General features: G+C 43.5%; 1 protein-coding gene across 2 annotated transcripts in view; it reads left to right on the forward strand.

Annotated features, from left to right (window-relative positions):
* Window positions 1-23,164, forward strand: part of FOXP1 (forkhead box P1) — a 591,936-nt gene that overhangs the window by 67,864 nt on the left and 500,908 nt on the right. For both annotated transcript variants that reach the window (XM_053219058.1, XM_027042471.2), the window contains exon 2: window positions 18,155-18,284. The gene's annotated coding sequence lies outside the window, so the exon portion shown is untranslated. The remainder of the gene's footprint in view (window positions 1-18,154; window positions 18,285-23,164) is intronic.

The following is a 23,164-nucleotide window of genomic DNA, read 5'->3' on the forward strand; positions in this document are numbered from 1 at the left end:
ATGAAGGTGGGGAGCAGTGGTTGGATTTTAGATCTGTTTTAAAGGCAGGTTTCATGGGCTTTCCTAACAGAATAGATTCAGGATTTGAGAGAAAGATCCGAGATGAGATTGACTCAGAGATCCCCGGCCTGAGCATGACTAGTAGGGTGTAATTGCCAGCAGTTGTGATGGGGAAGGATAAGGATGTGTGTGGAGGCCGTTTCCGGGAAGATCGAATTCTGGATGTGTTGCCTCTGGGGTAGCTAGGCGTCCCAGAGGACGTGTTGTGGAGGCAGACAGGTAAGCAGGACTGGAGTTGAGGAAAGGAATGTGGGTTGCCCTGTGTGCCTGCAGAAGCTGGAAATGCCTGGTAACTTTTGCCCAGGAAGATTGTTTTCGTGTCACCCTAAAACTGACCTACTGGTTATTCAGGGATCCTCCTTTGCACTGCTAATCCCATGTGATCCCTGTTAAGGAGATGCTCAGTTTAGCTCCTGAAGGTGATGTTTTCTTGGCTTTAGGTGTTAGCTCTTGAACTTTGCAGGGCTGGGGTGCTGGTGGCACACTCTCAGAAGAAGCTGTCAGAGTCCGAGAAAGCCTGAAATGGATGCAGACCTAGAGACTGTCTTTCTCACCCCTCACTGTGGGAGGACGAGAGGGTACCCGGATGTGGGGCCGAGTGGAAACTGGAATCCGACTTGGCCGACTCCCCGTCCCGTTCTCTTTCTGCTCCACTGAGCAGTGAGCAGCTCCCGTTTGAAGAGGCATTCGGAAAGTGGATAATGCAGTGCTCTTGCTTCTTTCACCCATTTATCCATCTTTTCTCACCCAGGAAAAGTTGGATTGCATTCTGGAAAGAAGACTGCTATTGCTTTTCTGTCTTAAATGTGTGCTTCTTGGGTACTCATCAACAGGGCTAAAGGAGACTCTTCAGGAACATCCATATGATGCTTTTGGTAACAAAGTAAAGAGGTAATAGTTAGGGAGGGTTAAGGATTCATTTTCAGGTGGGGATTTCTTCCTCTGTGTGCCTCCAGTAGAGGCAGGATGTAGCTCTCTTGGCTTTCTGCTTTGCCTGTTGGGTATGTCTTCTCTTGGTTCTTTTCTGGAGAGGGGGCCTAGGCTGTACTGCCTGTCCCTAGGCAAGATGAAAGGCCATTTAGGGGCCAGGTATATGACCCTACCTTCAGGCAGGGCCTATATCCTGTCTCTAAGGTACCACTGGGAGGCAATATAGCACAGTCTGAACTAGATTCAAATCCTGGTTCTTTACTTAATTAGTATGTGACCTTGAGCACATTACGGAACCTCTCTGAACCACAGCTTCCTTATTTGTAAAAGATATGTTCGTACATTGGAGATTTGTTGTGAGAAGCCAAATGAGAAAAATGTATGTCAAGGGCCAGACACTGCACTTGGCACATGGTAAGTGTAGAATTAATGCAGCTATTATCACTATCACTGCTGGCATTTCCTCCGATTCCTACCTGCGGCTTAGGCCAGTTTTGTTAAGATTAATTTAGTTTCCAAAAAAGATGTGCTAATTGGATTATTACATTTTCATGCGTTTATATTTATATATACACGCAGAGCTTTGAAATCTACACATGTATATATTTATCCATTCAAGTCTCTCTTGTAAAAATCTGTAAGAATTATATTTTTGAGTCATTGAACCATGATGAAATTGTTTTTCAAAAAAAGATTCGCTATAAGTGATCATTATGTAGGCCATCAAGATGGAGAATATGGTGGAAATGGAAGTTAAAGACACCATCAGAAAGAAGCCTGATGTTCATGCAGGGCTATTCGTAGAATACACATTTTTATAATCTGGATTTTTAAAAACATTGGCACTCGCCTGCATTGTTTAGGGCTGGATGGCACAGACAAGGCTGTTTTGGGGCTGGGATAAGTATTTTTTTGATTAATGCTACAACTTGTAGACTTGTAATCACGAGTGACTTATCAGCAGCTTTTCAAAATCTGACATTCCGCACGGAGTGCCCCAGTGAAGGAAAGTTAGCACTCTGTGAATGCTTTTACAGTTGAATTCCACACACATGAATTATGACAAGTGAGGCGACTACTCTGTGGTTTGTTGTGTCTGGTCTGGTTCCTACTTTTAAAGTTGCAGTTGCGTTTGGTCATTTGAAGCTTATTTTCACAGTCTGGCCAAGCCAGCAGGGTCCCGGGGCTCTGTAGGGGACATAAACCGCCAGCCTTTAAGTTAGAATGCTCAGCAGATAAGCATTTCAAGACTGCATTGCATCATACAAAGGGACTTATGGGCTTATTTAACATATACTATTTGACTTAATTTAGATATTTAATGGAAAGGAAAGCCTCTTATTATCACTGAAGGAAAGACCTGCCAAACATTGTGAGGCTCAGTTGAAATATTATAACGGATGTACGGAGTGCAAATACATTTCATGGCCTTACATAATGGGGGTGTTTAATAATAGTTGTTCCTTTAAATTTAGCGCATGTATCTTAGATATTTGCACTTTGTAAATTATATGCTGTGGATCAAGAAACTCCCGTTGCGTGTGTGTGTGTGTGTGTGTGTGTGTGTGTGTGTGTGTGTTTTAAAAATTTGTTTTAATGAAGTACGTACTGATTTTTAAAAATGAATTTCAACTGTGATTTATGTTTTTTTCATGAGCCCAGATTGGGGCGTCCATGCCAGGAATGAACACTTCCCATCCTGTCTAGAAAAACATAAATGTGAGCAGTAGCTGGATTTGCTGACCTGATTGGCCACGGCTCCATGGAGCATTTCACTGCACAGGCATTGGCCTGCTGTGTAGATGGGGTGTCTAGGAGCAGTGGGGTGGTGACCTGTAACAGCTTGGGGAGGGCACACCTGGGTGTCTGGACGGAGACCCGACCACGTTGCCGCCCCGTGTGCCTGCAGCTTTCACAGACATTGTATGTGCTCAAATTGCCAAGGCACACAATCAGCCGAGTCCCAGTTTGATGTCCACTCCTGTTTTTCCAGGACACGGGGAGCTGTTATGGGGCTGAATTGTGTCCTCCCTGCACAACCCCCCCCCCCCCCCCCCGCCAAATTCATAGGTTCAAGTCCTAACCCCAGTATCTCAGGATGTGACTGTCTTTGGAGAGAGGGTGTTGATGGAGTTAATCGAGGTAAAATGAGGTTATTAAGGTGACGCCTCATCCAGTATGACTGGTGTCCTTGTAAGAAGATGAGATTAGGGCACAGGTACACAAGAGGAAAGCTTCAGGAAGACATATGGTGAAGGTGGCCATCTATATATAAGCCAAAGAGAGGGGCCTCAGAAGAAACTAAGCCTGCTGACCCTTTAATGTCAGACTTGTAGCCTCGGTAGAACTAAGAGAAAACAACTTTGTATCCTTGAAACCCCCTAATCTGATACTTGGTTATGGCTGCCAGAGAAAACTAATACACAAGCAAATCCCAAACTACAGGAGGGCGTGGGTCATTTGAAAACGTCTTTTCCATATTATGATCCAGTGTTTAAATATGGAAAACAGTGACAGGAAAACCTTTCCTGGGAAGAAAAGTTGTAAGTTTGACCAAATCCGTGTGGTGGGCAGGGTAGCCTTACTGGATGCCAAAGCAATAATACGGGAAATGTGTGTTACAGTGGGCCGCTCCCGGGGCAAGGGTCCCACGTACATCAACTCTTTCCATTCCTAGCACAATCCTCTGAGGTAGAATTGTGATCTCTGCCTTACGAGTGAGCAGACAGGCCGGGAGAGTCAGCAGGGTAGGAGCTGGGGTTCAGCCAGGTAGTCCTGCTCCAGGCCTGTCCGTGTTGTTGCTTTGCCAGTCCTGGGAAATTAGGGGTTAAAGAAGGGTGTTTGTCCGATCTCCTATGATGATTAGTGTAAAGAGACTGGGCACCCTCCCTTTGGACGCGTTTTGGTCCCATCTCCAGAGAGAGGCTGTCCAGTGCGTTGAGTGCCTCGACGGTGTCACTGGTAATAATAATCTTCACGAGTATTGCAGGGTACTTAGTATGTGTGAGCCCTGATCTAACTAAAACATGTACGTACTGCGTGTTTCATTCTCGAAGCAGCCAGAAGCAGTTCTCGCGAAACTTCCGATGGGTCCACACCCAGGGGATCTGACCCCAGCCCCTGAGCCTCTCACCCCTGGGCATCACTGCCTCCTGCACAGGGCTGGTACTTGCCCAGCACTGGCATCTGTCACAAGGAAGGGGAAGAGGGTAGCTGATGTTTAGGTTTTGAAAACAGGAAAATAAAAAATTCTCTCTTTTCCCCTTATTACAAAAGCGATTTATGATAAACGTAAAACATTTTAAAACCAAACCAAAGCAAAAATAAATAAAAATTATGTATAGTCCCATCCCCTCGTGAGAATTACTGCTCCTGCTTGTCTGTCTGCCTTTATAGTCGCTTTACTTGGAAATATACTTCCTGTGACTATAAATATAATAATATTTTCATGAGCAGCAACATTAGTTAGAAAAGAGCAAGGACTTTGGAATAAGACTTGGGTTTAAATCCTAGCGTTCTAACTATGTGATGTTGAACAAGTTACTTAATTTCTTTCTGTCTTTAAAATGGGATAATAAACAGGTAAAACTTACTTCATTGGGGTTTATGGTAAATAGTGTGTGTAATGTTCTCTTCTGTAGCAACTGGTACACAATAAATACAGAAATCATAAGTTTAAAAAGAATCAGTTTTTGTAGCGTAGCAATATATCATTCAGCAAATGTTGGTGAACAGGTATGATTGGGGATCATGTTGCCTTCTGTGTCCTTGTCTATTTTTACAACCCTTTTAAATGTCTGCGTAGTATTTCATCAGTATGAATCTGCTTGTACTTAATTTTCAGTGGACATTTATTTTCCCCAGCTTTTATGTCCCATAGGCAATATGGTGTTGTGTTTCTTTGCAACGTTGTAACTGAATTTTCCCCAGTGATTACTGTTGTTTGAGGATCAATTCCAAAGAGGAAGGGATGGACAGGAATGGCATGATTTGAAGGCTGTTGAAGCAATACCAACTCATCTCCTAAGTTCCCCTGACCCTAGCCATGCATGAGAGGGCCCGTTTCTTTCTTTCTTTTTTTAAAGTTCCCCGTGTGTTACTACTGTAAACATGTCCTTGACTTATTTCTTTTGGTAAGTTTTTGATGTAATATTAGATTGATGGACACAAAAGAAAAATGGGGCATAATTACGCTCTGTGGGTCACTGACTCAAATCTGGCATCGTGAAGGAAGAACAGCGGCTCTAAGAATTGAGAGAGGAGAGATTGGGCACTGGTGTTCAATTAATGGTGTGGTCCATGCAAAGTTGAGGACAACACCTGTCATATAGGGAAGCCCTTACCATGGGCCAGCTATTGGGTGCATGCATTCAACCCGTAATATAATCTTGACAGCAGTACTGTGGCGGGGGGAGGGGGGGTGTGGATACCTGGGGAGTCTTTTTAGCCCTGTTTTCTAGATGTAGAAACAGAGGTTTAGAGAAGTTAGGTAATCTGTCCAAAATCACAAATTAGGTTACTCTGTGGCAGAGCTAGGAGTTGAACTCAGGGGCTCAGACTCTCAGGTTCCTGTTCTTGTCCTGAGGTATGAGAAATGGAGATGGAACCAGAGACACAGGAGCCAGCGTAGAAACCAAATGAGAGCTGAACATGGCGGCTGGCTGGTGTCGGGCCAAGGGCAGAGTGGAAGCCCTCAGGGTTTCTGGCTTGTTGGAAAAGAAGGAGGAACTTTGGGCAGACACAGGGAGACGGAGAGGAGGAGCCAGTGTGGAGAGTGTGAGGTTTCAGATGGTATATACGGGGCCACGGAGACTGGGGCTGGAGATCTGCCAAGAGTTGTAGTAACAGCACTTACCCTGTTTTAAGGCTTACGTGCATTATTCCACTTAATCCTTAAATGACTCCATGCCATAGGACCCGTCATTACCCCTTGGTTGCTGCCGAGGAAACTGAGGCCCAGAGAGCTTGAGTAACTCGGTCTATGAGTGTCACAGCCAGAATTGGACCTCAGGCAGCCAAATTCTGATGCTCTGGGCCAAAATAGATCAGGAACTAGAACTCCATGGGGAGTTTGCAACCTGGGATGTATTTGTTGCAAGTGATCGCTCCCTGCTTTTGAATTTTGCAGCAATTATTGCCTGTAGAATTCGGCTCGCAGGCCGAATTAATCGTGTCCTCCCCGTGACACGACTCTTATTTAAATCACGTACTGTTATTTAACTTCTCATGCTAGGAAGACAGCTGTGCTTGGATGTCCCTCTTCCCACCTCCAGACATGGGTACCACAGTTAATTGGAGTTCGACTGAATTTCACTTGAGGAGTCTCATCCTGTATACTTGAGACAGGTGCCTTTTCTGGAAGGGAAGGGAAAGGAAGGGAAGGGAAGGGAAGCGTTAGGGCAGGAAGGAGGGGATGGTGACCCGTTCTGCAAGTCAGAAGGAAATGAAAAACCAGAGAGGACACCAAAAGCAGCACTAGAAAGCATCCCTTTTGCACAGGCAGTGGAAGGACCAGATGGGTGCCTCAACCACCTGCCCTAAACCCCTCTCCTCCACGTCTCTGTTCTCAGTAGGGGTGTGCCATACAGCTTCGAGGCCATGATACCCAGGCTCGCTTGACTCCTTGCTTTTCCCCTCCTAGGATTTGCCTGGCTGCAAACAGGAAGCCAAGAACTTTAGCGGGGTACTCTCACTAAGGTTCTAACCCCTGTATTCCCATTTGGGCTCTGTCTTGGGAGCTGTTCCAGAGGTTCTCATGTTTCCCATTTGAGCTGTTGAAAGAACGGTACTCTAGTATTTGGTGCCATTCAGGGAGGAGGCTTGGCTTCGAGAAACCCATGCCTCTGTCACTTACAAACTGTGGCCTTGGGAAAGGATTCGCCTTCTCTGAGCCTCAGAGCCCTGTGAGATGGTCGCGCTTACTTGTGCCACTGTTGGAAGGCGTATAAGAGTCTGGGCAAAATGCTCAATACAGAGCACTGGGTGCTCTAAGACTGGCTGGTCTTAGAACTGGATGTCCTCAGGAGATTACCCAAAGGCCTCCCAGTCTGTCGAGCCACCAGGGTGAAAGGCCAGCGTGTTCCTTCTTGTCTTGTATTTACAACAGACATTTCATCACTTTGACTCTTTGACACTTTTGCTTGATGATTTGGTCCTAATCATCAGCACTTCTGGTCTCCTGAGGCTTTTCCAAACCACGTCATTCCAACCCCCTAGAATGCACCCTTCTTTCTCGAAAGGAAATGTGGCTGTCGGATGTGGGACAATTGTTTTCTTCTTCTCTACTTACCGTTGTGATTAGTTTTTTTTATTTTTTATTTTTTTATTTTTTTTTTGAAACTATGTGAGAATTGTCTGGAAGTTCTTCAGTCATTTCATTAGTCATTTAAGTTTTTTGGTTTTTAAGATTGAAGGCAAATTACTTTGAGGCAGTGGGTCAGATGGACGTGGCTGTGGGTAACCGTAAACCTGCTGAGTCAGCCGTCTGCTCAGACAACTAAAAGCCGAAGCATGTTTGATGACTAGTCACTGGCCAACGTCACGCTAACTCAGAACTTCATTTCTGCTCCTAAGTTGTGGGAACTTGGATGCCTCTGTGGGTTGTTCGAAAGCACTCCCAAGTATTATACTGATTGGATTTTGAAGCCTTGAAGTGTCGGTTATCCCCTGCAGTGGTGTTTGTGATTTGAGGCCGACGCATAATATCGTGACATGGTATCGTTCGGAAAGGTGGGATTCACTGCCGTTAATTCATAGGAAGGGAAACCCAGGCTCTGGAAACTCGCTGACTTGCAAAAGGTCTCAGACGGTTGGTGGCAAAGCTGGGACAAGGTTTGCTCTTTCTACTGACGGGTCATGCACGCCACCCTCCTAGGTTATTGCCCTTCTGCTGAAACTGCCTGGGAAGCTGTTTATTTTGATTCTTCTACCTGGATTGGAGAGACCGTCTGAATGTCAGGGATGGTGGTTGCCTCCAAATCCCCTCCTGACCCCCTGTCAGCACATTATTGCCTTGGAAGAGAAGTCTGTTTAGTGTGCGTGTTCTCTCTTGCCTCTGTGCTGTGTACGTCATACATGTTGGATGGGTGAGTTGCTATATGGGTCCCTCAGTGTGGTAACATCATCTCCCTACAGTACCATACGTGATGAAATAATCATGCTTAGTAAATGACAATGTTTACCTTACCGTGGTACCACAGCCTTGACTGTTCTGTCATTGTTTTTTAACTTCCTCGACTTGGGCATGAATTTAAAAGATGATTTGAGGCTATGTGGGGATATTATTTGGTTTAACAAAGAATTTGGTCTCTATGTTTTTGTTCCTTTAAGTAATTTGTGATTAACCTCAAAGGCCTGTGGTAAGATGGCTTTTGTTTCTAGTTGGAATATGGCGACACAGAAATCTCTTAGAAGAGAGATTTGGCCAAACTGTAGTGGAACTTCATGTTTCATCCCACAGAGTGAGTCTTGTAAACAGCTCTTTAAAATCCTTCTTCGAGACCGTTGGTTTCCTCAAAAAAAAAAAATCCCCCCCCCTTAAATCTTTTGTGATATTTTCCTTCTTTTCCAGTAATGGAGGACTTTTCCTTTTTACAGTGTTAAGCTGCTATCTTTTTCTTAATTGTGAAGCAGGCAAAAGTCATCCCAGAGAACAAGTCTCAGAAGAATTGCACTTGATACTGTGACCCAGTTGGTTTCTTCATTCTTTGAAAAGTTGTTTTATTGCCCCTTCCCCCCACTGCAGTATTGTATACTGATTATTTAACCGTAACTTGTCACAGGCGATATAGGTCCTGTTAACAAGATGAGCTCTGATGTCCTCACGCATAGCTTCCCATGGAAGGTTACCTCTTGGGGAAACTGAGGCTTGGGCTGTCTCCTTCCTTCTTCTACAGGGCCTACCATTGTAGTTTTTCCTTGTTAGTAACATCATCACTATGAATGTCGTTTTTGTTCTCATCCGATGGAGAGGCTTGCTCACAAACAAGGCATCTCAAGCTTTTTTTGAACAGATACATAGGGATTGTGCCTCTAGTGAAAGTGAAATAATGTAATTTGTTTTATCACCTTGAGTTGTTGACTATGGATTGTCACAAATACGTTTTGAAATTTAAAAGTGTGAAAAACAAGAGTGCTGGCTATCAAAAGAGCTCTCCCCTCAAAGTAAACATATTTATAGAGCAAGACTCAAAACAAAATAGTTGATCGTGATAAACCCAGCCAATGAAAAGAAAGTAAACATGTTTACCACAAAAGCCTTATAAAGAGCCCAGATGGCATCTAGCTCTCTGTTCACTTGACTGTTCTTCCAGAGAGCTACTGAGGTTCCCCTGGGCCTTGGGGACAGAGACACCATTTGTCCTACCAGCAGGATACCCACCTTGTACAAGCTCTGCTTACTTAGCTTAGCCTAATTTGCCAGTGGGAATGGAATGTTAGTATTTTGAGCCATCGAAATGAACCAGCTGGGGAAGGTATTTGTGAAATTGAGCCTGGAGTTCCTGTGATTCTTAAGTAGAAACTTGTCACAGGTTGGATGCCAAGTTGGCTTATGGGGAGTCTTCCTGGCTCCCTGAAAGGGCCTCAGATGAATGCCACATGTAATGACCCTCTGCCCCGGATACTATAGTGTAGGCATTGAGGATATAAAACATGAATCACGCCTAGCCCCGCCTCACCCAGTGGATTTTGGCGAAGGAACCAAATAGCTTGAATAAGAAGTTGGTAGAAAAGACAAGGGCATCCTGAGTGATGCAGGGCATTTCGGGGTACTGAGTACCATGGAGAGTGAGTGGTAGATGATATAAAAGAGAGGAACTTGAGAGAGGGGATGCTGGATGAGGTAGTGGTGGCTTGCCTCAGTACAGTCCAGGAGCAAGTTCAACAGAAATGACCTGCTGAGAGGTGGCTAAGTGGGAGGTTGTGAGTGGATTTCAGATTTCAAGGTCTTAGAGGTGGAGCACTTCTGAAGGATGGGAAGATCCAAGTTTTGGCCATGCCCTTAAGTATAGAGGAAATGGTAATGTGGTTCATTAGCATTTAATGAGCCCTTACTGAATGTGGGCAAACATTATCCCAATTTTCAGGTACAACTTGACCGGAGTTGCGCTAGTCAGTGGCAGAGCTAGAATGGGGCTTAGGCAGCCTTTCCACAGCCCGTGCTTTCAGCTACTGCGCTGTACTGTTTCTTGGACGGCTTGGAATCTTTTAAGGTAAGGAAGTTCAGATAACGAGGTGTATGTTCACTCATTCAACAGATTTTTTTTTTTTTTTTTTGAGTGCCTTATTTGTACCAGGCCTTATGTAAGCATTAGCCAGGCTGTTGGAAGGACCATCTTCATGGCTATTGAGGTTGATAGAAGTGGCCACACCGAATGGATCTAGACACAAGTTGTGAACCAGATACTAAAATACCTGAAACGATATAGAAGAGTGTCCTTGATATTCAGAAGTGAAAGCCATATGGCTGTGCTGGGAACAGTGGTTCCCTCTCATGTGATCATCGAAAGAAGGGTTTGGAAGGTTGAAGGAATCATGGTGGAGAGAGACCATGGTTTTTTTCCTTGGAGGTAGATGATAGGCAAGGTGGGCTGTTAGCAGGGCAATAACTTGGTTCTAAGAAAGGGAATTGGTTGCTGGAAGTCAAGGGATGTTGACTGAATGGCTTTCTTCTTCTTGAAGGAAGAAGGAAAGTTTTGAGATTTTTCATGATGTTGGTAATGGAGGGTGGTGGGAAGAGGTGAGCACTGGAGCCAAGGTGAAGTTTCTTTAATACAGAAATGGGATTTGGGGATGATCGGAAGGCAGCAGGATAATGGTGCTTTTTATTCTCTAAGAAGGGGTTCCATTTAAATTACTTATTTTCCATGGCAGGGTTTAGACATAAGTTAGGTTACTTATTGAGGAGATAGGGAGAAGGGACAGACAAATGCAACAGGAAGACAAGACTCCAGGTTTTAAGGAGAATGTTAAGATTTTTAGTAAAGGAAGATCAATAAACAAACAAGCACAAAAGGTTTCTGCTAGAGCCTCAGTGAACTAGAAAAGTAATTACACGGAAACCATATTCCCCATGTGTTCTAATTAACCTAGTGGGTTTACTTAAAAGCTTGTTTTTGAGCATAAATATCAAAAAGTCCTCTGATGAGTTGAAAGAAATCTTGCTAGTGAAAGTTAAGCAAGGGAAGAATAGCTCTAGAGAATTTAAGTGAAGTCAGGTGGGCTTGCTGAAGCCAAGAACGTTTGTGCGGTTGACTCTTGGTTAAATTTGGTTGACCATTTTTACTAGAACTTTAGAACTTAGCTCTTCCGACAGAAGCTTATTTAGGGTACATTTGAGGTGATTATTATTTTAAAAGCAGAAGTATTATTTATTCTTCTTTTCTAAGCCTTATTAGTTGAGGCAGATTGGCATTTTATTTGTGAACTGACAACACACACTTTTTTTTTTTTTTTTTTTTGCAGCCGGTGTGCTTTTTGAACTGGGTTCAGCATTGTCAGAAAGTTATTCACGGGAGTTGATGATGGAGCCTGCTCCACCCACTTCTGTTCTCTTTCTATTTTGGTGCCATTTGCAACAAAAGAAATGAAGTTAATAAATTAGAGAAGGATTGAAGCTCTCACAAATGCTCTCCTTCCCATCAGGTTGTGTAACCGATGAGACAGAGTGGGCCCACTCTTCCTGTAGCACATGGGACCTGAAGGAACATCCGTGTAAATCACAGGAGATGGCCTTGACCTTGGGGCTCCAAGGTCTTTTGACCAATCTGATACAGCTGCATTAAAAAGCCTATAAATATGTACATTTGTGGGTGTGTACATTCATGTGTGCATTTGTGTATGTGTATACTTCATACATACGTGTATATTTGTATTTACATGTGTATGTGTGCATACATACATGCATGCTTATATCCTGTGGCCATGTAAAATAACAGATTTAGCATTCCAAAGCCAAAGGAGGTCCAATGGACAGCATGTTGAATTTGAGTTTTGTGTCAGGGCCCCCATGGGAAAAAGATGACTTTTATCTCTCCTTGGGCCTGGGAAGGACAAGGGAAGGGCAGGTAGTGGTTATGGGAAGGTGGAGACTACATGGAGGGGGCTGGGAGACGTCACCTTTCATGGAGGGACTCAGCTAATCTGCATTTCCCTGGAGGCAAGGGAGCCTGGGCAACGGATGCCCCATCTTCCTGTTATGCCCAGAATTCGTGATCCCCAAAGACCACTAGGGAGCCGAGTCCGATGCAAAAGCAAAGAGCCTTTATTCGAGCTAGCTCGAGCTCAATCCCCTACCTGCACCGACGCAGCGGTGAGATACCAGGGAAAGAGCGCGAGTTTCAAAAGGACAAAGGTTTTATTGGGGCCTGGGGGCAGTTGGTGAGGTAATGGCTATGGCCTCAGCCGATTGGCTGGGGAAGGGTCCTGGGGAAGGGTCGAGTCCTGTTAGGCAGGTGAGGGGGGGGGGTCACTCAAGGGGAGGAGGTGTGGTCAAGGTGAAGGACACAGAACAAGATGGAGTCTGCTGGCGTAGGCCCGCCCTTTCATTCCCTGTCCTCCTAAGATGAGAAGTCCATTGGTTGTATCCAGCTGGAAGCCAGAGGACACGGGTATCTAGTGGTGCAGCCCTCCAGGGCACAGAGCGAGGTGGGGGGGCGGATGATGGGCAGAGCATCTGGAGAGGCACATGGAAAACCACATACTGTGTTTTGTTCTGTGAACTTCCTCGAGCTTGACCCTGCCATACTCACTCAGATAACCCGTGGGAGAGGTCAAAGTGGCCAATGATTTCCCAGGCGTTCAGGATGACGAGGATGTATCTAACGTCTGAGAGTGGTGGCATTGGAAGTGTGGTGCCTACACCAATTGCACCAGCATCACTTGGGAGCTTTCTAGAAATTCTCAGGACCTAAACCTGGACCTATTGAATTAGCCCCTCTGGTGGAGGGGCCCAGCAGTCTCTGTTTTATTAGCCTTCCTGGGGATCCCGGTGCTTGGTCGAGACTGAGAACCGCTGCTGGATGTGTTCAGGTGTTAGATGGTGGGCAGGTAATGTTAATTTGCTAAGATGGCCACTGTTAGCTTGCTTGGAAGTGCCAGGGAGGGGAACGTGTTTTCTGTATCAACCCAGGACAGACTTCCCGTCCTCCTTTTGTAGGACGTTTCTGAGGATGCCACAGAAATGGAATAATGCATTGCATTTAGGCCGTGGGTGCTAATACCCAGTGCAGTTCATGCCTTTAATTTTCAAGTTGCCCTCCGCCATACAAGGAAGTACCAGGCCGAGCCCTAGACTTTTGGAGGTTGTTTTTGAAAAACAGATGCAAATACAGCCTGTGCGGTTGTTGTGTTCCCGGTGCCTGGCAGTGTTTGGTAAACAACTTGATTGCTAGGTCTTGGCCTCAGGGAACCACAGCTGCTCTCTCCAGCTCCCCGCAGACTTTTGTACTGAGCAAGGATTGCTTCAGGGAAAAATAAACAGGGGAGAACAAAACAAGTAAACATCACGGTTGTTTTGTGGCTGCCTCTACCTGTTTTCCTGGAGCTGTTTTGCAACCACAGGCCCTGGGCTTTGGTTCCTTACAAAAGAAAAAAAAAAAACAAAAAGCAAAAAAACAAGGCAAGACCCCATGGCATCCCAGGCTTCTTTCTCTGCGGTCAGACTGTGGAGGGGCCACGGGACCTGGAAAGTCTGGGTGGTGGCCCTTGCAAGAATATATGCAATTTTAAATATGGAAATTGAAGGGGAGAAGGCTTTGTTCTTTCTGATGACCCCCAAGATGACAATCTGGTTTTTCAGATCTCTAGGAAAACAGATTGAATATGGCACGATTAATGTTTCAGCTCTTCTAGGCTTTTCTCTAAAATAAGTTAATGGGCTTTTAATTTATTGCAGCTCCTGATTGGTAGGGTTGAGACAGGGTTGCTGCCCACCCCCCCCCCCCCCAACTCCCCTCAAGGTGCTCTCTCCCGGGCCCTAAGGAAGAGGAAGGCTACAAAGTCCTTTTGGTGTATCAGCCTTGGGCTCAGCCCCCTGCTGGCTGAATTCCTGACCCTAAAGTGGTGGAGAGCATTGCATGCCCCTCAAAGTGGAGGGACCCATCTTCATCAGAATTACCTGGGTGTCTAGTCGAAATGTAGATTCCTGGGACCTGAATCTCTGGACTGGAGGTGGGGGGGGCAGGAGTATGCATTTCAGGCTAGTGCCCCAGTTGCACACTCAGGTTTGCAGAACAAGGCCTTGGTGATCGATACCGCCACAGTGTAAATACGTGAGCTGGGGTAGGGAGCCTGTGATCTGTTGCCAGACTTTTGAATTTATTTTAAGAAGTTTTTATTTTTGAGACATGCACATCATTTTGATGCACTTACTTTTTTTTTCAAGTTTATTTATTTTGAGAGAAAGAGAGGGAGAGTCTGTGTGTGTAAGGGGGGGGGAGGGGGGGCAGAGAGAGAGGGAGAGAGAAAAATCCCAAGCAGGCTCCCTGTGTGGGGCTCAAACTCACGAATCTGTGAGATCATGACCTGAGCCAAAATCAAGAGTCCGACGCTTAATGGACTGAGCCACCCAGTCACCCTGATGGATTTCCTTTTCATTGACTCATAAGTTCGTTATTTTGGCTCCCTCTTTCTAACTAAGTCAGAGAACCTTCTTCCTGAAATCATTTTCTTTTGGCCTAAATGATATACCTCTTTGTGAATGTCCTTCTAGAGAGATGGTGAACTTCTGTTTGTCTGAAAAGATCTTTATTTTATCCTCATTTTTCAAAGAATTTTTTTTTCTGGCTATATAATTCTAGGTAGACAGTTTTTGCCTCTAGGCACTTTTCTGGGTAATTTATTTGGATGTCTGTCTTTGCTTCTGTTTTTGGTTGTTGTGGTTGTTGTTGCTTAAATTTTTAACTTTTTTTTTTTATTTCAATGGCTGTCGTTTTTAATTTCTGGAGTTCAGAATTTTGGTTAGAATTATAGAGCTTGGTGGAGATGAAATTCAGTTCTGGGGCTTTTGGACTCTTAAAACATATGCAAACAAACCGTAGTGGTACATGGTTTTTATTCTCATATATGCAGGGTAACTTGAATGGTTTAGGAAATCAAGCAGGACAACACTAACCGTCAGACCCTTAGAGCACTGTGTCTTAGCTGGAAACCTGCAGCTTTTCCGAGCATGAATGAAGAGGAAGGCTACATGAACTCTTCCACCCCCCCTTCCACCCCACCCCCCGTGCTGCTTTTGAGGGTGACGGTCTCCTCCTACCCACCTCCAAGCCTCTGAATATGCTACTTTGGTTTTGTGGCATGCCTTTCCCACCTCACCTTCCTTTTCCTTCTAAAACTTGTTCAAGATAATTCCTCTAGAAAGCCTTTATCTACCCAGACACCTACTTTGTTGTTTTGTGTTCGCTTGTACAGCTTCTCTGTGCTGCTGAATTTCTCTAGAATCACTGACATGGAATGACCTCAGCAGTCATTTGGTATAGGGGTTGCAAGTTCCTTCCTTCTCCTCTGCCCCTTCCCTTCCCTTCCCTTCCCTTCCCTTCCCTTCCCTTCGCTTCCTTCTTGTTTGCTTTCTCTTTTCTTTCTCTCTTCTTTTTCTTTCATTTTCTTTCTTCTTTATTTCTCTCATGCTGTTAAAAGATTAGCTACTATCTTTGAAAAATCCTGAAATTTCACAAAATGGTAATGATTCCTGCCTTTGTTTGTACTCGTGGAAGTTCTTGAAGCCCTGGGCTTATGTTTCTTTGTGGCAATAATTGGCTTTGGTGTGCACCAGCTGCCCTCTTTAGCTGAAAAACTGCTCGTCTTCCAGGTTGCTACCTTCCCCATAGCTCCCTGTACCTTACACACCTGGCCTATTTTGCTCTCTTGTCTCGTCTGCCTGGTCTCTGTGGGGTACGGTTGCTTTCCCTGTGTGAAGCAGGAAGCTCAGGGTCAGAAGGGCTAAGGATCCTCTACAAGACCTTGCAGCAAGCTTGAGTCAGAAGAGTGTCTAGTGCAAGGCAGGCGCTCAAATTGTTTGTATTAATGTATTGGCTGGAAAATACAGAGTTCTTGTGTGAGTGCACTTCGTAGAGTCAAGCCCCTGACGCAGTGTGATGTTGGGCAAGTTACTAAGACTCTGCCTCAGTCTTCTTATCTGTGGGTTAAGATTATAACATTGTCCACCAGGAACTTTGTTGTAAGAATAGAAGTAGATGCAATAATTGTTGTCAAACACTTAAAACAATATCCAGCACATAGTGAGTTTCCGGTCAATAGCCCTTATATTTTTGTAGGATGCTGAAGAATGACTTCTTTCGATGGTTGATTCATTTGTTGAGCTGGTAAATCTGTATTGAATGCCTGCTGTGAGCCAGGCGTTTTTCTGAAGTTTTGAAGTACAGCGATAAATACAGCAGAGATGCTCCCTTATCTTGTGGAGCTCATATTCAAGCGGGGACAACAAGCGAATACATGAGAAAAAAGTTTCTAGGTTATGACAGAAGCTCTGGAGAAAGCGAATAGAGTGATATCACTGAGAGTCGCTGAGGATCTAACCTATGTAGGTAGGCAGGACAGCCTTCTTGCAGCGGCCTTTGCCCCTAAGATCCAGTGATCCAGAGAAAGCCACTTGTGTAGTAGGCTCATGGCATGGCATTCAGCATGGAAAAGCAAGGGCTCCAGTCCTGAGGTGGAAGAACATAGCTTGCTTGGGGTGGAAGGAAGGCCCCTGTACCTATGTTGTAGCTGAAGATTGGGTTGGTGGCTGGAGGTGTCAGAGAAGTAGGAAGTGACCAATTTGCACGGCCTTGTAGGCCACAGAAGGATGTTTGGTTTTTATCCTAACGATGGCAAACAACCTCAGCCCATCTCTTTTTGCTGTGTGACTCCAAGTTATGCTTATACACGCAAAAGTTCGAGAAACAGTCATGTGTAATACATTTGGCAGATTTCCCTCGTAGTTGGAACTGTACTCCCTGGAGAGAAATGGAAGCCTTCCATGGGCACCCAGGGGATGCTGTCAGCCACCCAGGGTGGCAGCTCACCAGGGCTGGGCACTAGTGCCAGGGTGAGAATTCTGTGCATGTGCGAAGAAAGCCCTCTCTGCCTGTAGCACATCTTCAGTGTTGATGGCAGATCGATGTAACAGTGATACGTGATAAAACTGTTTTTAATCAGGAATCTGAAAGGAGAAGCTAATAGCTTAGCTTGTTCAGAATAAATATACTTTATTAAAACAAAACAAAACAAAAAAAACCAAGAAAGCTAAGCAGTAGAAGGGACTTGGGGAGCATCAGTTACTGCCCCGATCTTTGCACATGAGGAAGCTGGCATCCTGAGATAGTAAATGGCTTTCCTGGGGCCACACAACGGGCGACAATTATCAGGTTCAGAATTCGGGCTTCTCCACTTTGAGGCCTGTATATTACATAGTACGTTCTGTCTTGATGGAGATACCTCCCAGAGGTTTGCTCCTTCAGTAACTCCTGTGCATTTAAAAAATTATTTTGGAGGAGAAGTGTTCATTATTATTTAAAAATAATTTTAAAAAAAGGGGGGGTTGCTAGGTGGTTCATTCGGTTGAGCATCCGACTTTGGCTCAGGTCACGATCTCACAGTTGATGAGTTCGAGCCCCGCATCAGGCTCTGTGCTGACAGCTCAGAGCCTGGAGCCTGCTTTGGATTGTGTGTCTCCCTCTTTCTCTGCCCCTCCCCTACTCATGCTCTGTCTCTCCAAAATAAATAAACATTACATTTTTTTTAAATTATCACTATTTAAATTTTCATGTTTTTTCATCCTCTAGGAAAGATAATTACTTAATAGGAAATGGCACACTTATCCACGTAATATTTGAGTTAAAACACCTTATTGTTAGCTAAGCACTCTATAATGGGACATGATATTTTTGTAATGCTAAAATATGTAAAATATTTTGCACCGAATCTAGGATAAACAAAACATGTCAGTGTATGTGTTGAAGTAATGGGTAAATGTATCTTTCACAACAGTATTTCCGGTTCATATTTTACAACATCACATTTGATATATTGATCTACCCTCATTTTAAAGGTGTTTTCCCCTACCTCTAGATTCTATGTCTGCCTTGCTGTTTTTAAGTTTAAGGAAGTGGTGGTTTTAGAAGCTACATCTTAGTTATGTGTAAAAAATATTTTTGTATTGCAGTGTCCCAGGACCTTTTGCTGACAATTCCAGTTTCCAGACGGAACATTTGGGCAATGGTGAAGGCTTCCAGCCCTTCTCTGATTTGCTGCCAACCATGAACGGGTGGATGTGATGCTTGCTGGCCGAAAGGGTAAGTGAACTTTTATGATTATTTGTGTGAAAATTCACAAGACAAAAAAGTGGCCGCAGGGGTCACACACAGTGCAGGAAATTGATAGAAGTCCTAAGTTCATCATAACAATTGCATACTGAGGGTGAGAGATTCTCATTTTGAAAGAAGGGAGCAACTCTGATATTTTTTTCTGCTGTAACCCTCTTGAATAACCCCTGCAGTGATCTGAGGATTTATCAAAGTCATAACAGGACACAGGAGAACTTATTTTTGTGTGTGTGTGTGTGTGTGTGTGTTCATACTGTGAAGGGTGGGCTATCTAAATTATGAACCACATGCATAATTAAAAGAATAATTACTTTTTTGGTCCTATCATAACTCAGCAAAAAAAGGAGCCACCGTGGTATAAAAGTATAATGACCTCATCTTGGGTTTTAGAGGAAATTTAAGGCTGATTTGTTCATTAGGAAGGTCTCATCCCAAGCTTTCCACATGATAAGGGCTCTTAAGAAAGATACTGGACTCTCAAAGACATTCAGAAAGATGAGCATTTTTTTCAATCATTGTTCACCTCACTAAGATACTAATTGTAGTTTTTAAGGGAGGTCAGAAGAGACATGATGATCGTTTCCTCTTATATGTTTTTTCTGTATTTGATGGACTGTACCATGTTCCTCAGCAACCAGTGGCTCTTTTATAGTAACGAAGGAACAATTGTGACTTGCCTTTACAGAGAAAATAATTGGTTGAGGCCAGGTGTTGTGGATAAAAACTCTGACATCATTCACTGGTAGCTTTGTCATAGGAAGAGGTCACCTTTATGGGGAACCATCTCATCTCAAGTTTTGTATTCAGTGATTTAGTGATAAGAACCATTGGTGTAAACTCCATCTTGTTTGTCTTAGTGTGACTGTGTTTGAAACAGGTTCTTTTTAATGGAGGGAAGTGTAGTGAAGGAGAAAGAGAATTTTATTGGAAATTGGGAGACCTAATAGTTATCTGATATGGGACAGGTTAGTCTCTATTGTGACTTTCTATATTTACTTACTTACTTACTTACTTACTTATTTTTAAGTTTATTTATTTAGTTTTGAGAGGGGGGGAAAGGCAAAGAGAAAGGGAATCGCAAGCAGTTCCCATGATCAGTGCATAGCCTGAAGTGGGGCTCAATTCCACAAACATGAGACCATGACCTGAACCTAAATCAAGAGTTATACGCTTACCTGATTGAGCCACCCAGGTACCCCTGATTTTCTACATTTAAAATAAAGCACATAGGTTAGAGCATCCTATTTGGCAGTGCTACCAAGGCCTTAGAAGATGTCAATTTAAATGCCCTCATTTAACATTAATTTTTAATGTTTATTTATTTGTGAGAGAGAGAGAGAGAGAGAGAGCACGAGGAGGGGAGGGGCAGAGACAGAGGGAGACACAGAATCCAAAGCAGGCTGCAGGCTCCAAGCTGTCAGCACAGAGCCCGACATGGAGCTCAAACTCAGGAACTGTGAGATCATGACCTGAGCCAAAGTCAGATGTTCAACTGACTGAGCCACCCAGGTGCCCCAAAAAGCCCTCATTTTATAGATGGAATAGCTGAAGCCCTTAGAGTCTAATTGAGCTGTCTAAATCCCTGGGCTTGGTCAGAACTGGAGCCTACTTCCTTTTGTCCTCAACGATTTTTGTCCTCAACGATTTTTGTCCTCAGTGATTTTTTTCTTGTCTATCTCTGGTATAGAGGTTGAGACATCTAGCCAGTTGAGTAAAATTTCTCTGATAAGTGTCTCCTTAAGACATTGTTATACATTTAGTTATTTGGGACAGATAGTAAAAGATTTTACAGTTAGAGATCAATGTGACCTCCTTCTCAGTTCACCAATTAAAAAAAAAAAAAGCCCTAATGAAGTAACTAAGGCAATTATTATTGACCAGGTGATCCTCAAAGAGCCTGGGAGCTCTAAAATTCACTTCCACGTAGGCTAGTTTGGTACTGTATTCTGCTGGAGTTTCAGATTGAGGAAAAACAGTCTTTTACCTTCTTGACATTCCTTCTTTAATTGGCAAGAAATAAGGCCAACTGTAAATGGGAACACATAAGGCAAGAGTGTCCACAGTGAGGAGAAATGGTTAGTGGAGTCATGGAATTTAGAGCAGATAAAGATCCTCCATCATCTTCCTGGGTGGTCTTGGGGAAGTCCTTTGATTTCTCACCTATGAAGTTCCTCTGAGGGCTTTCCACTGCTAAATAGCTGTGATAGACTTCTGTGGATGGTCTGCAGACTAGTGAGCAGATAGCATGCATTATGAAAAATTGTATCTTTTAGGATCCAGGTAGAGTTGAGACCAAAGCCGGGGTCTGTCTCATACACACATGAGAATTCATAGAAGTGGTTGGAATTCTGAAGGCACTGAAATAGTAACAAACTCAGGTTTGAGAATACCTGTCATCTCTGTCGTCAGTATTGGGAAAGTGACTCAATCTCACTATCATAAAATTGATGTATGAAATTAAACAAAACCACATGAATGGATTAAAGACTGGGTTCATTTTATTGATTAATTTCATTGGGCGAGGCCTGCTATTTGAAAAATCATTCTGAAGAACTATAATGAAAATGATCTCTCTTCTGAATTGATAAAATTGAATACCAGTTTTTTTTTTTTATTAAGGAAGTGCTTTATATTTATCAGATTGTAATAAAGTGCCCTTCACTATGTTTTTAGTAGAAAATAGAAGTACCTGAAATCTGATGAGCTGGGGCATGTGTTCCGATTTTCTGTCCTTCTATTCTTTGTCAAAGCCCACCTCCAAGGTTTTCCAAAAGACTAATTCTTTTCCTCCGTGATGCAGTAACCTGGCTTTGCAGGCACTCTGTATCTGATAGTCCTTTCACTGTCAAAAATGTATCCACTGTCCTGTGGCTTTTTAGGACATTACAATTTATTGAGTAACCAAAAGAAGCACAATTCATTGTTAACTGCTTATAATTTGGAGTCTTTAGGCTCAAAATAAACTCCAGTTCTGAGTGCAGTGTTTCATGGTAAATGTCCTCATGGTAGAACAGGGTCGCAGTCACAGGCATAGGCAGCCAGAACAACAAATTGCTACTCACATGCAAGGCAGTGAAACCATCTGAGAAAAGGTTTGTGCAAAGAGATCATTACAGCAAATGTTTAAGGTAACAAAATGGGCAGTGTACTCATGTTATGCCAGTGATAACCATGCCTGCATAATATGTTACCTTAGGTGCAAGATAGAGAAAAGGAAGGCTGAGTGCTTGAGGTCTCTCTTTGTGATGTAGTTCTTTAATGCCACCATTCACCAGCAGGGAACGAGTTGGCTCCTGTTTCCGTGGCGTGAAGCTGAAGTTGATATGGATACCTATCTGATGCACATCACAACACTCCACGAGTGAAGAGTGGCTCAGTCTGCTGCATATTTAATAGGCAGTTAGCCACAGTGTTATTAATAAATGTGATAATAACAGTCTGGATTTGCATAGAGTTTTCCTGAGAAGAGTTGAGTAGAGGTGGTGAATTGCTGGCTTGTTATTCAGCCTGTGCCTTGGCATTGCCCACTCTCTAGTAGTAAATTGTGTTTTGCTGGGGGATCTGGTGTAAGAATGTAGCACCAGGTGACATTGTTCTGTCGCCAATTGTTTTTCCTTACTTGCCTATAGTTACTTATTTGATCTCTCTCATAATGACATTCCTAGTTATAAGCTATTTGGATGAAGGAAAAACACGGGAAATAATTCTTCTCACTTAAGACTTGAGAATGGGCTATGTTTTGGCTGGGAGTTCCTTGCTTTTGTATAAAACTTGAGAATGTGTATTTTTTTAATCGGTTTTGGGGTGTGGTGGTGGTGCAGCTTCCAGGAAGAGGTGGGGGCAGGTAGCAGGTGTTTTGGGACAGGAAAGCTGTCTGATGGGCTCCCCTTCTGAGCTGCGTTGTGCTGGAACCTGTCAGTGGGCAAAGCCACTTTGTTGTGTTTAAACTTCCAGGCCCTGAAATTTTGAGTTTGAAAAGTAATTTTAGCAATTTAATAAACTACATAATATGTTTTATAAGCTGGAGCGAATGATCTTAAGTATTTTGGTCTCTTTCATAACACAATGAACCTAATATTGGTAAAAATACAGATCTTCACTCACGACATAAAGAGTGGCTAGATTTAATAAGCAGTTATGAGTGCTGGCAGCTGCCTATCAGATTGTATAACTTGGGCTCCAGCATGCGAAGACAGTGTCAACTTACATTTTATCTCCGAAGTATTTTCGAGGTGTTTATTTTGCCTTTCTCTCCAGTCGCTAACCTAATAGAGGTAATGTAATTGGCTGAATATTTTCCACACAGCTAATTGGCTAGGGGCCAAGGTGGAAACCATTGTCTGGCTTGATGAAGATCAGAAATTAACATGACATTTACGTGGAGGTAATGGAATATATTAGTAGTGTAGTCATTCAGGATGGTGAGAGCGAGAGTGTCCATCCTTTCCCTGCCCATAAGCAGCACAACGAGTTCTGAGGATGATGAAGGAACGTCCAGTCCCCATCCCACCCCCATCTCTCCGTACTTCACAGCAGTGGCCAGCCAACACCTGTGTCAAATTTACTTTTCAGTTTTTCAGACAGAACTGTAAGACAAACTAATGAATTATTCCCTTTGTCAATTAAAAAAGAAAATCCACTACTATTGTAAGATGAAATTCCAATTAGAAGGTTGCATTTAATTCAGAAGCTATAACATTGTTTTAATGAATTCTGTTGGAGGTGACAGTTTATGTGAGATAAATTTATATGGTGTAGGTAGATATAAATTCATTGGATAATGTTAAACATGTTACTTCATATATATTAGCTGTGAAATTTATTTCTTCTCTAGTTATGTCCCCAAGGAG

This window comes from Acinonyx jubatus, chromosome A2, assembly GCF_027475565.1.
Source record: "Acinonyx jubatus isolate Ajub_Pintada_27869175 chromosome A2, VMU_Ajub_asm_v1.0, whole genome shotgun sequence".
NCBI classification, from domain to species: domain Eukaryota; kingdom Metazoa; phylum Chordata; class Mammalia; order Carnivora; family Felidae; genus Acinonyx; species Acinonyx jubatus.